Below are 12528 nucleotides of genomic sequence, written 5' to 3' on the forward strand. Positions count from 1 at the left end.
TGTACGCAAGTACTGACTTGTGACGTTGAGACCCAGAGGCTCACAAAGGCTAATATACTTCAATAGAAATCGACAGAGACTCAAATGAACACAGACTCTTGAGACCCCCAGACTCGCATGGAGACTCACGGACCCTCGTGTACGCAAGTATTGACTTATGACGTTGAGACCCAGAGGCTCACAAAGGCTAATATACCTCAATATAAATCGACAGATACTCAAATGAGCACAGACTCTTGAGACCCCCAGACTCACATGGAGACTCACGGACCCACGTGTACACACGTATTGACCTGTGACGTTTAAACCCAGAGGCTCAAAGGCCCATAGACTTCAATAGAAATCGACAGAGACTCAAATGAACACAGACTCTTGAGACCCACAGACTCGCATGGAGACTCACGGACCCGCGTGTACACACGTATTGACTTATGACGTTGAGACCCAGAGACCCACAGACTCACATGTACACACGTATTGATTGATGACGTTGAGAGCCAGAGACTCGCATAGAGACCCACGGACGCGCATGTACGCACGTATTGACTGATGACAATGAAACCCAGAGGCTCACAAAGGCCAATATACTTCAATAGAAATCGACAGAGACTCAAATGAACACAGACTTTTGAGACCCAGACTCACATCGAGACTCACGGACCCACGTGTACACACGTATTGACCTGTGACGTTTAAACCCAGAGGCTCAAATGCCCATAGACTTCAATAGAAATCAACAGAGACCCAAATGCAACAGCCTCTTGAGACCCAGACTCACATGGAGACTCACGGACCCACGTGTACACACGTATTGACCTGTGACGTTTAAACCCAGAGGCTCAAATGCCAATAGACTTCAATAGAAATCAACAGAGACCCAAATGCAACAGCCTCTTGAGACCCAGACTCACATCGAGACTCACGGACCCACGTGTACAAACGTATTGACCTGTGACGTTTAAACCCAGAGGCTCAAATGCCCATAGACTTCAATAGAAATCAACAGAGACCCAAATGCAACAGCCTCTTGAGACCCAGACTCACATGGAGACTCACGGACCCGCGTGTACACAAGTATTAACTGATGACGTTGAGACCCAGAGGCTCACAAAGACCCATATACTTCAATAGAAACCGACAGAGACTCAAAGAAACAGCCTCTTGAGACCCAGACTCACACGGAGACTCACGGACTCACATGTACACACACGTATTGACCTGTGACGTTGAGATCCAGAGACCCACAGACCCACATGTACGCAAGTATTGACTTATGACGTTGAGACCCAGAGGCTCAAAGGCCCATAGACTTCAATAGAAATCAACAGAGACTCAAATGAACACAGACTCTTGAGACCCACAGACTCGCATAGAGACTCACGGACCCACAGACTCACATGTGTACACACGTATTGCTTTATGACGTTGAGACCTAGAGACTCGCATGGAGACTCACGGACCCGCGTGTACGCAAGTACTGACCTGTGACGTTGAGACCCAGAGGCTCACAAAGACCAATATACTTCAATAGAAACCGACAGAGACTCAAATGAACACAGACTCTTGAGACCCCCAGACTCGCATGGAGTCTCACGGACCCACGTGTACACACGTATTGACCTGTGACGTTGAGACCCTGAGGCTCAAAGGCAAATAGACTTCAATAGAAATCAACAGAGACCCAAATGAACACAGACTCCGGAGACCCACAGACTCGCATGGAGACTCACGGACCCACGTGTACGCAAGTATTGACTTATGACGTTGAGACCCAGAGCCCCACAGACTCACATGTACACACACGTATTGATTCATGACGTTGAGAGCCAGAGACTTGCATAGAGACTCACGGACCCGCGTGTACACACGTATTGACTTATGACGTTGAGACCCAGGGACCCACAGACTCACATGTACACACACCTATTGATTCATGACGTTGAGAGCCAGAGGCTCAAAGGCCCATAGACATCAATAGAAATCAACAGAGACTCAAATGAAACAGCCTCTTGAGACCCAGACTCACATGGAGACTCACGGACCCGCGTGTACACACACGTATTAACTGATGACGTTGAGACCCAGAGGCTCACAAAGACCAATATACTTCAATAGAAACCGACAGAGACTCAAAGAAACAGCCTCTTGAGACCCAGACTCACACGGAGACTCACGGACTCACATGTGTACACACATGTATTGATTTATGACGTTGAGACCCAGATACTCGCATAGAGACCCATGGAAGCGCATGCACGCACGTATTGACTGATGACAATGAGACCCAGAGGCTCACAAAGACCAATATACTTCAATAGAAACCGACAGAGACTCAAATGAAACAGCCTCTTGAGACCCCCAGACTCGCATAGAGACTCACAGACCCACATGTACACACATGTATTGATTTATGACGTTGAGACCTAGAGACTCGCATAGAGACCCACGGACGCGCATGTACGCAAGTATTGACTGATGACGTTGAGACCCAGAGGCTCACAAAGGCCCATATACTTCAATAGAAATCGACAGAGACTCAAATGAGCACAGACTCTTGAGACCCCCAGACTCACATGGAGACTCACGGACCCACAGACTCACATGTGTACACACACGTATTGATTTATGACGTTGATTTCCAGAGACTCGCATAGAGACCCTAGGACTCACATGTACACACGTGTTGACCTGTGACGTTGAGACCCACGGACTCGCACAGAGACCCTAGGACTCACGTGTACACACACGTGTTGCCCTGTGACGTTGAGACCCAGAGACCCTTGGACTCACATGTACACACACGTGTTGACCTGTGACGTTGAGACCCAGAGACCCTAGGACTCACATGTACACACACGTGTTGACCTGTGACGTTGAGACCCAGAGACCCTAGGACTCACATGTACACACACGTGTTGACCTGTGACGTGAGGCCCAGAGACCCTAGGACTCACATGTACACACACATGTTGACCTGTGACGTTGAGACCCAGCGACCCTAGGACTCACATGTACACACGTGTTGACCTGTGACGTTGAGACCCAGAGACCCTAGGACTCACATGTACACACACGTGTTGACCTGTGACGTTGAGACCCAGCGACCCTAGGACTCACATGTACACACGTGTTGACCTGTGACGTTGAGACCCAGTGACCCTAGGACTCACGTGTACACACACGTGTTGACCTGTGACGTTGAGACCCAGAGACCCTAGGACTCACATGTACACACACGTGTTGACCTGTGACGTTGAGACCCAGAGACTCGCATAGAGACCCTAGGACTCACATGTACACACACGTGTTGACCTGTGACGTTGAGACCCAGAGACCCTAGGACTCACGTGTACACACACGTGTTGACCTGTGACGTTGAGACCCAGAGACCCACGGACTCACATGTACACACACGTGTTGACCTGTGACGTTGAGACCCAGTGACCCTAGGACTCACATGTACACACACGTGTTGACCTGTGACGTTGAGACCCACGGACTCGCACAGAGACCCTAGGACTCACGTGTACACACGTGTTGACCTGTGACGTTGAGACCCAGCGACCCTAGGACTCGCATGTACACACGTGTTGATTTATAACGTTGATTCCCAGAGACTCGCATAGAGACCCTAGGACTCACATGTACACACGTGTTGACCTGCGACGTTAAGACCGGCAAAAAGTCCCATAGACGCCACAAAGCCCTACAAAGCCTCCACAGAGACCAACAGGAGAGACCGGTAGACCTCGGTTAGACACAGACCCATGGGAGGTGTCAACGGAAGTCCGAAGACCAATCGACTGCCTCGGTGTATTGGGTTTCCTGCCTCATGGTTTATTGGGTTTTCTGTCTCACGGTTTATTGGGTTTTCTGTCTCACGGTTTATTGGGTTTCCTGTCTCACGGTTTATTGGGGTTTTCTGTCTCACGGTTTATTGGGTTTTCTGTCTCACGGTTTATTGGGTTTCCTGCCTCACGGTTTATTGGGTTTTCTGTCTCACGGTTTATTGGGTTTTCTGTCTCATGGTTTATTGGGTTTTCTGCCTCACGGTTTATTGGGTTTCCTGCCTCACGGTTTATGGGGTTTTCTGCCTCACGGTTTATTGGGTTTTCTGTCTCACGGTTTATTGGGTTTTCTGTCTCATGGTTTATTGGGTTTTTGTCTCACGGGTTTATTGGGTTTCCTGTCTCACGGTTTATTGGGTTTTCTGCCTCACGGTTTATTGGGTTTTATGCCTCACGGTTTATTGGGGTTTCTGTCTCACGGTTTATTGGGTTTCCTGCCTCACGGTTTATTGGGTTTTCTGTCTCACGGTTTATTGGGTTTTCTGTCTCACGGTTTATTGGGTTTTCTGTCTCACGGTTTATTGGGTTTTCTGTCTCACGGTGTATTGGGGTTTTCTGCCTCACGGTTTATTGGGTTTTCTGCCTCACGGTTTATTGGGTTTTCTGCCTCACGGTTTATTGGGTTTTCTGTCTCACGGTTTATTGGGTTTTCTGTCTCACGGTTTATTGGGGTTTTCTGTCTCACGGTTTATTGGGTTTTATGCCTCACGGTTTATTGGGGTTTCTGTCTCACGGTTTATTGGGTTTCCTGCCTCACGGTTTATTGGGTTTTCTGTCTCACGGTTTATTGGGTTTTCTGTCTCACGGTTTATTGGGTTTTCTGTCTCACGGTTTATTGGGTTTTCTGTCTCACGGTGTATTGGGGTTTTCTGCCTCACGGTTTATTGGGTTTTCTGCCTCACGGTTTATTGGGTTTTCTGCCTCACGGTTTATTGGGTTTTCTGTCTCACGGTTTATTGGGTTTTCTGTCTCACGGTTTATTGGGGTTTTCTGTCTCACGGTTTATTGGGTTTCTGTCTCACGGTTTATTGGGTTTTCTGCCTCACGGTTCCTCAGGAATAACGCGCCGACATTTCCGAAACTTTCTCAGAGCATTTTGCATCAATCGTCGCCTCGTTCCGTGCTCTGCTGTTTGAATTCGAATAAAGGCATCGCTTTAAACTGCCCTGCGCTGTGCTCCACTCGAAACATTTCGCTGAGTCTCAGTGATTAGCACTGAACCCTACGGGAGCATGAGTCTGGCTCTGTGAGCCTCAGTAATTAACACTGAACCATACGTGAGGGAGCCTTAGTCTGGCTCTAGGAGTCTCAGTGATTAACACTGAACCTTGTGGGAGCCTTAGTCTGGCTCTGTGAGTCTCACTGATTAACACTGAACCCTACGTGAGGGAGCCTTAGTCTGGCTCTGTGAGCCTCAGTGATTAACACTGAACCCTGTGGGAGCCTCAGTCTGGCTCTGTGAGTCTCAGTGATTAACACTGAACCCTGTGGGAGCCTTAGTCTGGCTCTGTGAGCCTCAGTAATTAACACTGAACCATACGTGAGGGAGCCTTAGTCTGGCTCTATGAGTCTCAGTGATTAACACTGAACCTTGTGGGAGCCTTAGTCTGGCTCTGTGAGTCTCACTGATTAACACTGAACCCTACGTGAGGGAGCCTTAGTCTGGCTCTGTGAGCCTCAGTGATTAACACTGAACCCTGTGGGAGCCTCAGTCTGGCTCTGTGAGTCTCAGTGATTAACACTGAACCCTGTGGGAGCCTTAGTCTGGCTCTGTGAGTCTCAGTGATTAACACTGAACCCTACGTGAGGGAGCCTTAGTCTGGCTCTGTGAGCCTCAGTGATTAACACTGAACCCTGTGGGAGCCTTAGTCTGGCTCTGTGAGCCTCAGTAATTAACACTGTAACCATACGTGAGGGAGCCTTAGTCTGGCTCTGTGAGCCTCAGTAATTAACACTGTAACCATACGTGAGGGAGCCTTAGTCTGGCTCTGTGAGTCTCAGTGATTAATACTGAACCCTGTGGGAGCCTTAGTCTGGCTCTGTGAGCCTCAGTGATTAACACTGAACCCTGTGGGAGCCTTAGTCTGGCTCTGTGAGCCTCAGTGATTAACACTGAACCCTGTGGGGGCCTCAGTCTGGCTGTGAGCCTCAGTGATAAACACTGAACCCTATGGGAGAGGGAGCCTTAGTCTGGCTCTGTGAGCCTCAGTGATTAACACTGAACCCTATGGGAGCCTTAGTCTGGCTCTGTGAGTCTCAGTGATTAACACTGAACCCTACGTGAGGGAGCCTTAGTCTGGCTCTGTGAGCCTCAGTGATTAACACTGAACCCTGTGGGAGCCTTAGTCTGGCTCTGTGAGTCTCATTGATTAACACTGAACCCTGTGGGAGCCTTAGTCTGGCTCTGTGAGCCTCAGTGATTAACACTGAACCCTGTGGGAGCCTTAGTCTGGCTCTGTGAGTCTCAGTGATTAACACTGAACCCTATGGGAGCCTTAGTCTGGCTCTGTGAGCCTCAGTGATTAAAACTGAACCCTAGGGGAGCCTTAGTCTGGCTCCGTGAGCCTCAGTAATTAACACTGAACCCTGTGGGAGCCTCAGCCTGGCTCTGTAAGCCTCAGTGATTAACACTGAACCCTGTGGGAGCCTTAGTCTGGCTCTGTGAGCCTCAGTAATTAACACTGAACCCTGAGGGAGCCTTAGTCTGGCTCTGTGAGCCTCAGTGATTAACACTGAACCCTGTGGGAGCCTTAGTCTGGCTCTGTGAGCCTCAGTGATTAACAATGAACCCTATGGGAGCCTTAGCCTGGCTCTGTTGAGCCTCAGTGATTAACACTGAACCCTGTGGGAGCCTTAGTCTGGCTCTGTGAGCCTCAGTGATTAACACTGTAACCCTACGTGAGGGAGCCTTAGTCTGGCTCTGTGAGCCTCAGTGATTAACACTGAACCCTACGTGTGGGAGCCTTAGTCTGGCTCTGTGAGCCTCAGTGATTAACACTGAACCCTGTGGGAGCCTTAGTCTGGCTCTGTTGAGCCTCAGTGATTAACACTGAACCCTGAGGGAGCCTTAGTCTGGCTCTGTGAGCCTCAGTGATTAACACTGTAACCCTACGTGAGGGAGCCTTAGTCTGGCTCTGTGAGCCTCAGTGATTAACACTGAACCCTACGTGTGGGAGCCTTAGTCTGGCTCTGTGAGCCTCAGTGATTAACACTGTAACCATACGTGAGGGAGCCTTAGTCTGGCTCTGTGAGCCTCAGTGATTAACACTGAACCATACGTGAGGGAGCCTTAGTCTGGCTCTGTGAGCCTCAGTGATTAACACTGTAACCATACGTGAGGGAGCCTTAGTCTGGCTCTGTGAGCCTCAGTAATTAACACTGTAACCATACGTGAGGGAGCCTTAGTCTGGCTCTGTGAGCCTCAGTGATTAACACTGAACCCTATGTGAGGGAGTCTTAGTCTGGTTCTGTGAGCCTCAGTAATTAACACTGTAACCATACGTGAGGGAGCCTTAGTCTGGCTCTGTGAGTCTCAGTGATTAACACTGAACCCTGTGGGAGCCTTAGTCTGGCTCTGTGAGCCTCAGTGATTAACACTAACCCTACGTGAGGGAGCCTTAGTCTGGCTCTGTAAGCCTCAGTAATTAACACTGTAACCATACGTGAGGGAGCCTTAGTCTGGCTCTGTAAGCCTCAGTAATTAACACTGTAACCATACGTGAGGGAGCCTTTGTCTGGCTCTGTGAGCCTCAGTGATTAACACTGAACCCTGTGGGAGCCTTAGTCTGGCTCTGTGAGCCTCAGTGATTAACACTGAACCCTGAGGGAGCCTCAGTCTGGCTCTGTGAGCCTCAGTGATTAACACTGAACCCTGTGGGAGCCTCAGTCTGGCTCTGCGAGCCTCAGTGATTAACACTGTAACCATACGTGAGGGAGCCTTAGTCTGGCTCTGTGAGCCTCAATGATTAACACTGTAACCATACGTGAGGGAGCCTTAGTCTGGCTCTGTGAGCCTCAGTAATTAACACTGTAACCATACGTGAGGGAGCCTTAGTCTGGCTCTATGAGTCTCAGTGATTAACACTGAACCTTGTGGGAGCCTTAGTCTGGCTCTGAGTCTCACTGATTAACACTGAACCCTACGTGAGGGAGCCTTAGTCTGGCTCTGTGAGCCTCAGTAATTAACACTGAACCCTATGGGAGCCTTAGTCTGGCTCTGTGAGTCTCAGTAATTAACACTGTAACCATACGTGAGGGAGCCTTAGTCTGGCTCTGTGAGCCTCGGTAATTAACACTGAACCCTGTGGGAGCCTTAGTCTGGCTCTGTAAGCCTCAGTGATTAACACTGAACCCTACGTGAGGGAGCCTTAGTCTGGCTCTGTGAGCCTCAGCGATTAACACTGAACCCTGTGGGAGCCTTAGTCTGGCTCTGTGAGCCTCAGTGATTAACACTGTAACCATACGTGAGGGAGCCTTAGTCTGGCTCTGTGAGCCTCAGTAATTAACACTGTAACCATACGTGAGGGAGCCTTAGTCTGGCTCTGTGAGTCTCAGTGATTAACACTGAACCGTGAGGGAGCCTTAGTCTGGCTCTGTGAGCCTCAGTGATTAACACTGAACCCTGTGGGAGCCTTAGTCTGGCTCTGTGAGCCTCAGTGATTAACACTGAACCCTGAGGGAGCCTTAGTCTGGCTCTGCGAGCCTCAGTAATTAACACTGTAACCATACGTGAGGGAGCCTTAGTCTGGCTCTGTGAGCCTCAGTGATTAACACTGTAACCATACGTGAGGGAGCCTTAGTCTGGCTCTGTGAGCCTCATTGAGCCTCAGTAATTAACACTGTAACCATATGTGAGGGAGCCTTAGTCTGGCTCTGTGAGCCTCAGTGATTAACACTGAACCCTGTGGGAGTCTTAGTCTGGCTCTGTGAGTCTCAGTGATTAACACTGAACCCTGTGGGAGCCTTAGTCTGGCTCTGTGAGCCTCAGTGAGCCTCAGAGATTAACACTGAACCGTGAGGGAGCCTTAGTCTGGCTCTGTGAGCCTCAGTAATTACGCGCGAAAGTACTCACAGTTTGTCGGCGCTTGCTGACGAGCGGAGGCTGCTGTTGGTAACAAACAACGTGGAGTAAATCAAACTTTAATCTCGCGAATTAAAGTTTTATAACAAACAATTAAAAAAAATCTCCTCACGTCCCGAGCGAAGAGTTTATCAGCCGCCCGCTACAGGCCCGCCGCTGTATTTATATCCGCGGGAGAGGAGGGCGACCTCGACCAATGGAAATCGAGGATTCGCAAGCACGTGACAACGAGGTGACCAATCGCAACCCTTCCCGCGTAATGTTTTATTTACAAAAAAAAAAGGATTTTAAATGAGTTAAATAATTCAAATTATTAATCGTTTGAATGAAATTATTTTTAAATGAGTCAATAATTCACGACGTTTCGACTGCAACACAGGCAATCATCATCAGGTGTGAAAACCACAACAAGAAATATTTTCTTATTTATCGAAAGAACCAATAATTTACATAACATAATTAGAATTTTTCAATTATTAACTAAATTATTTCAGTCTTTTATAACTAGAAACAATGGGATGGAGATCACAGGACAGACCCTGCAGGTGCCATGGGTTGTACTGCTGTGCCAGGCTAGGTGCATGAGGAGGAGGTCACGGGATAGACCCTGCAGGTGCCATGGGTTGACTGCTGTGCCAGGCTAGGTGCACCAGGAGGAGGTCACGGGACAGACCCTGCAGGTGCCATGGGTTGACTGCTGTGCCAGGCTAGGTGCACCAGGAGGAGGTAACGGGACAGACCCAGCAGGTGCCATGGATTGACTGCTGTGCCAGACTAGGTGCAGGAGGTCACGGAATAGACCAAGCAGGTGCCATGGATTGATTGAGATTCCTGGGCACATGCACCATCTGTACCCGCTACTTTGCCAACTTAATGTGTTTTAGCCGCCCGGCGCTCCACTCGTTGTTGTGAGCATCTCTTCTCTGCCCTCCGTTGTTGTTGCTGGAGGGGCGACTGCCTCCAACTACCCAGCAGCCTCACGAATGCACCTAGCCTGGCACTGCCTAAGTAGCAGCGTCCTTCACGAGCCTCCTCCTTCACAGAGGCCGATCTTGACACCGCTGGTACCGGTCATCGGCAAGTCCACTCAGCTCCACGCCCTCCTGTACCACGTCACTCCATCTCTTCTCTCGCCCGTGCCACTGAATCACTCACCCACCTACTCAATCACCCACCGACTCATCCATCATTCCATCTCTTCTATAACCCGTGTCACTCACTCACCCACTCACTCACCCACTCACTCACTCACCCATTCATTCACTTACCCACCCACTCACCCACCCACTCACTCATTCACCCACCCACTGATCCATCACTCCATCTCTTCTCGAGCCTGTCCCACTCACTCACCCACCCACTGACTCATTCACCCACCCACTCACTCACCCACTCATTCACTTACCCACCCACTCACCCACCCACTCACTCATTCACCCACCCACTCACTCACCCACTCACTCACCCACTCACCCACTCATTCACTTACCCACCCACTCACCCACTCACTCATTCACCCACCCACTCACTCACCCACCCACCCACTCACCCATCACTCCATCTCTTCTCTAGCCCGTTTAGCCCCCTCGATCCGGCCCAACAGAAGCTGCTTGGGCATGCGGTGGCGAGGCATGCGGGCTACATGACCCAGCCAACGCAGCTTTGCCTGCCGGAGGAGCTCACCGATGGGACGTTGTCCAAATCTTTCAAGGATTTGTGAGCTCCCCACACAATCCAGCCTACTTAAACCCATGATGGATCGTAGGCAGGCCAGCCTCAATGTTTCGAACCGGCGAAGATGTTCCATTAGGGGGGGGTCCACGTTTCGCAAGCGTAGAGAAGGGAGGGCATGACCGTGGCCGAGAAGACACGAAGCTTAGTGCGGAGCGACAGACCAGGTAGCTTCCACACAGCGTTACGCAACCGATGAAAAGATCTTGCCGCTCGACTGATTCGGAGTGAGACCTCTGCTGTTAAACTGGAGCCGTTCATGAGCACACTGCCCAGGTATGGGAAACTCTCCACTCTCTCCACAACTGCCCCATCACCAATTGGGATTTGTGGGGGTGGAGTGTCCAATGGTACAAAATACCCAGGCAGATGCTTAGTTTTGGTGGGGCTGATGGTAAGGCCCCACCTCTTAGTGGCAAGCTCCAGGTTCAGCAGCTGCGCCTCCAACTCCTCTGAGTGGGCAGCAATTACCAGATCATCGGCATACGTAACATGTTTAAGCAATAGGGAGCCATCCCTGGAACGCACACGGGCATAAATCAGCCTCCCATTGTATCTGTACCAGATATAAATTCCTCCAGTACAGCCATTGAAGGCTTCACAAACGACGTGGTCAAAATAGAAGTTAAATGTGGGAGCAGGAGGACATCCCTGTCGCACCCCAAGTTGAACAGGGAATGGCTCTGACTCCCGGCCACGTAGTTTGACCAGGGCTCGCTCACCATCATGAAGGTCCTTAATGATCATGAGCTGAGTCAGAGACTCCAAAAGCACGAAGAACAACCCAGAGCTCAGGCCTACTGATGGTATCATAGGCCTTGACCAGGTCAATAAAGCAGAGATGTAGGTCTTGCTGGAATTCCCTACACCTCTGCTGTAGCAAACAGACAGAAAATATGGCATCTGTGCAGGACCGCCCTTTCCTGAAACCGCATTGGGGCTCCGCAAGCCTCTCCTCAGTGTGCCTGGCCAGGCGATGTTGAATAATCCTTGCCAGGACCTTTCCTGGCACACTGACGAGTGAAATACCCCTGTAGTTGTTACAATCTGTGCGGTCCCCCTTCTTAAAGAGGGGGACCACCAGCGCATCCTTCCAATCCCGAGAATTCCGTCCAATGGTCAAGACTGTTATTATGTCATGTAGGGCAGTCTGTGCACAAACGCCACCCTCCCTCAGCATTTCGCTTGGGAGATCATCTCTGGCTGGTGCCTTTCCTGGTCTCAGACTCCGGATGGCCTTCAGTACTTCCTCAACAGATGGTACCTCCTTCAAATATTTGAGGCACCGCAGCCTCAGCAGGGTTATCCCCACTTTGCCCCATGATGTTTTCCAGGCTGAGGATTTTACCCTTCCCCATGACCTTACAGAAATGCTCAGCAAATCTGCAAACCTGTTCCTGGTGGTCGGAGATTGGATCACCATTCTTTCCCCTAATGATGGTAATGTGTGGCGCTGCAAGTTACTTTGATGGATTTGTGATCGTGGGCCACTGAGGCAGATTCCATCTCCTCAGCAACCCGTGACCACTACCTCATGGCTCTCTGAACCTCCAAGCAAAGGCTGCGGTAAGCCTCCTTATCCTCTGACGTGGGATTCTGTAGATGATGAGAGTGGGCCTGTCGCTTTTTCTCAGCCAGGCTGAATACCTCCTCTGTCAGCCAGGGTCTCTGGGGAGGTCTGGACCGCGTACCCAACGCAGCCATTGCAGCTGCATGAGCCACAGTCCTAAACCTCGCCCATTTTCTCTCAACATCAGGAGTGGGGGACGATGCCATCCCCAGCCGCAAGCGATGATGAAATTCTCACTTGCAACTTTCATCAGCTAGCCGAGACCAGGCCACTATGGGTTTGAATGGGGTCCTGTGTGT

General features: G+C 50.3%; 1 protein-coding gene across 6 annotated transcripts in view; it reads right to left on the reverse strand.

Moving 5' to 3' along the window:
- TTF2 (transcription termination factor 2) overlaps window positions 1-9114 on the reverse strand; it is a 114458-nt gene extending 105344 nt beyond the window's left edge. For 4 of the 6 annotated variants that reach the window (XM_076059020.1, XM_076059022.1, XM_076059021.1 and 1 more), the window contains exon 1: window positions 8920-9114. The gene's annotated coding sequence lies outside the window, so the exon portion shown is untranslated. The remainder of the gene's footprint in view (window positions 1-8919) is intronic. The other 2 variants (XM_076059019.1, XM_076059018.1) reach the window with 1 other exon arrangement.
- Between the last annotated feature and the right edge of the window lie 3414 nt (window positions 9115-12528).

The sequence above is a fragment of the Petromyzon marinus genome (genome assembly GCF_048934315.1).
Source record: "Petromyzon marinus isolate PM22_M1 ecotype Great Lakes invasive population chromosome 84 unlocalized genomic scaffold, UKy_Petmar_22M1.pri1.0 chr84_unloc.1, whole genome shotgun sequence".
Taxonomy (NCBI): Eukaryota; Metazoa; Chordata; class Hyperoartia; order Petromyzontiformes; family Petromyzontidae; genus Petromyzon; species Petromyzon marinus.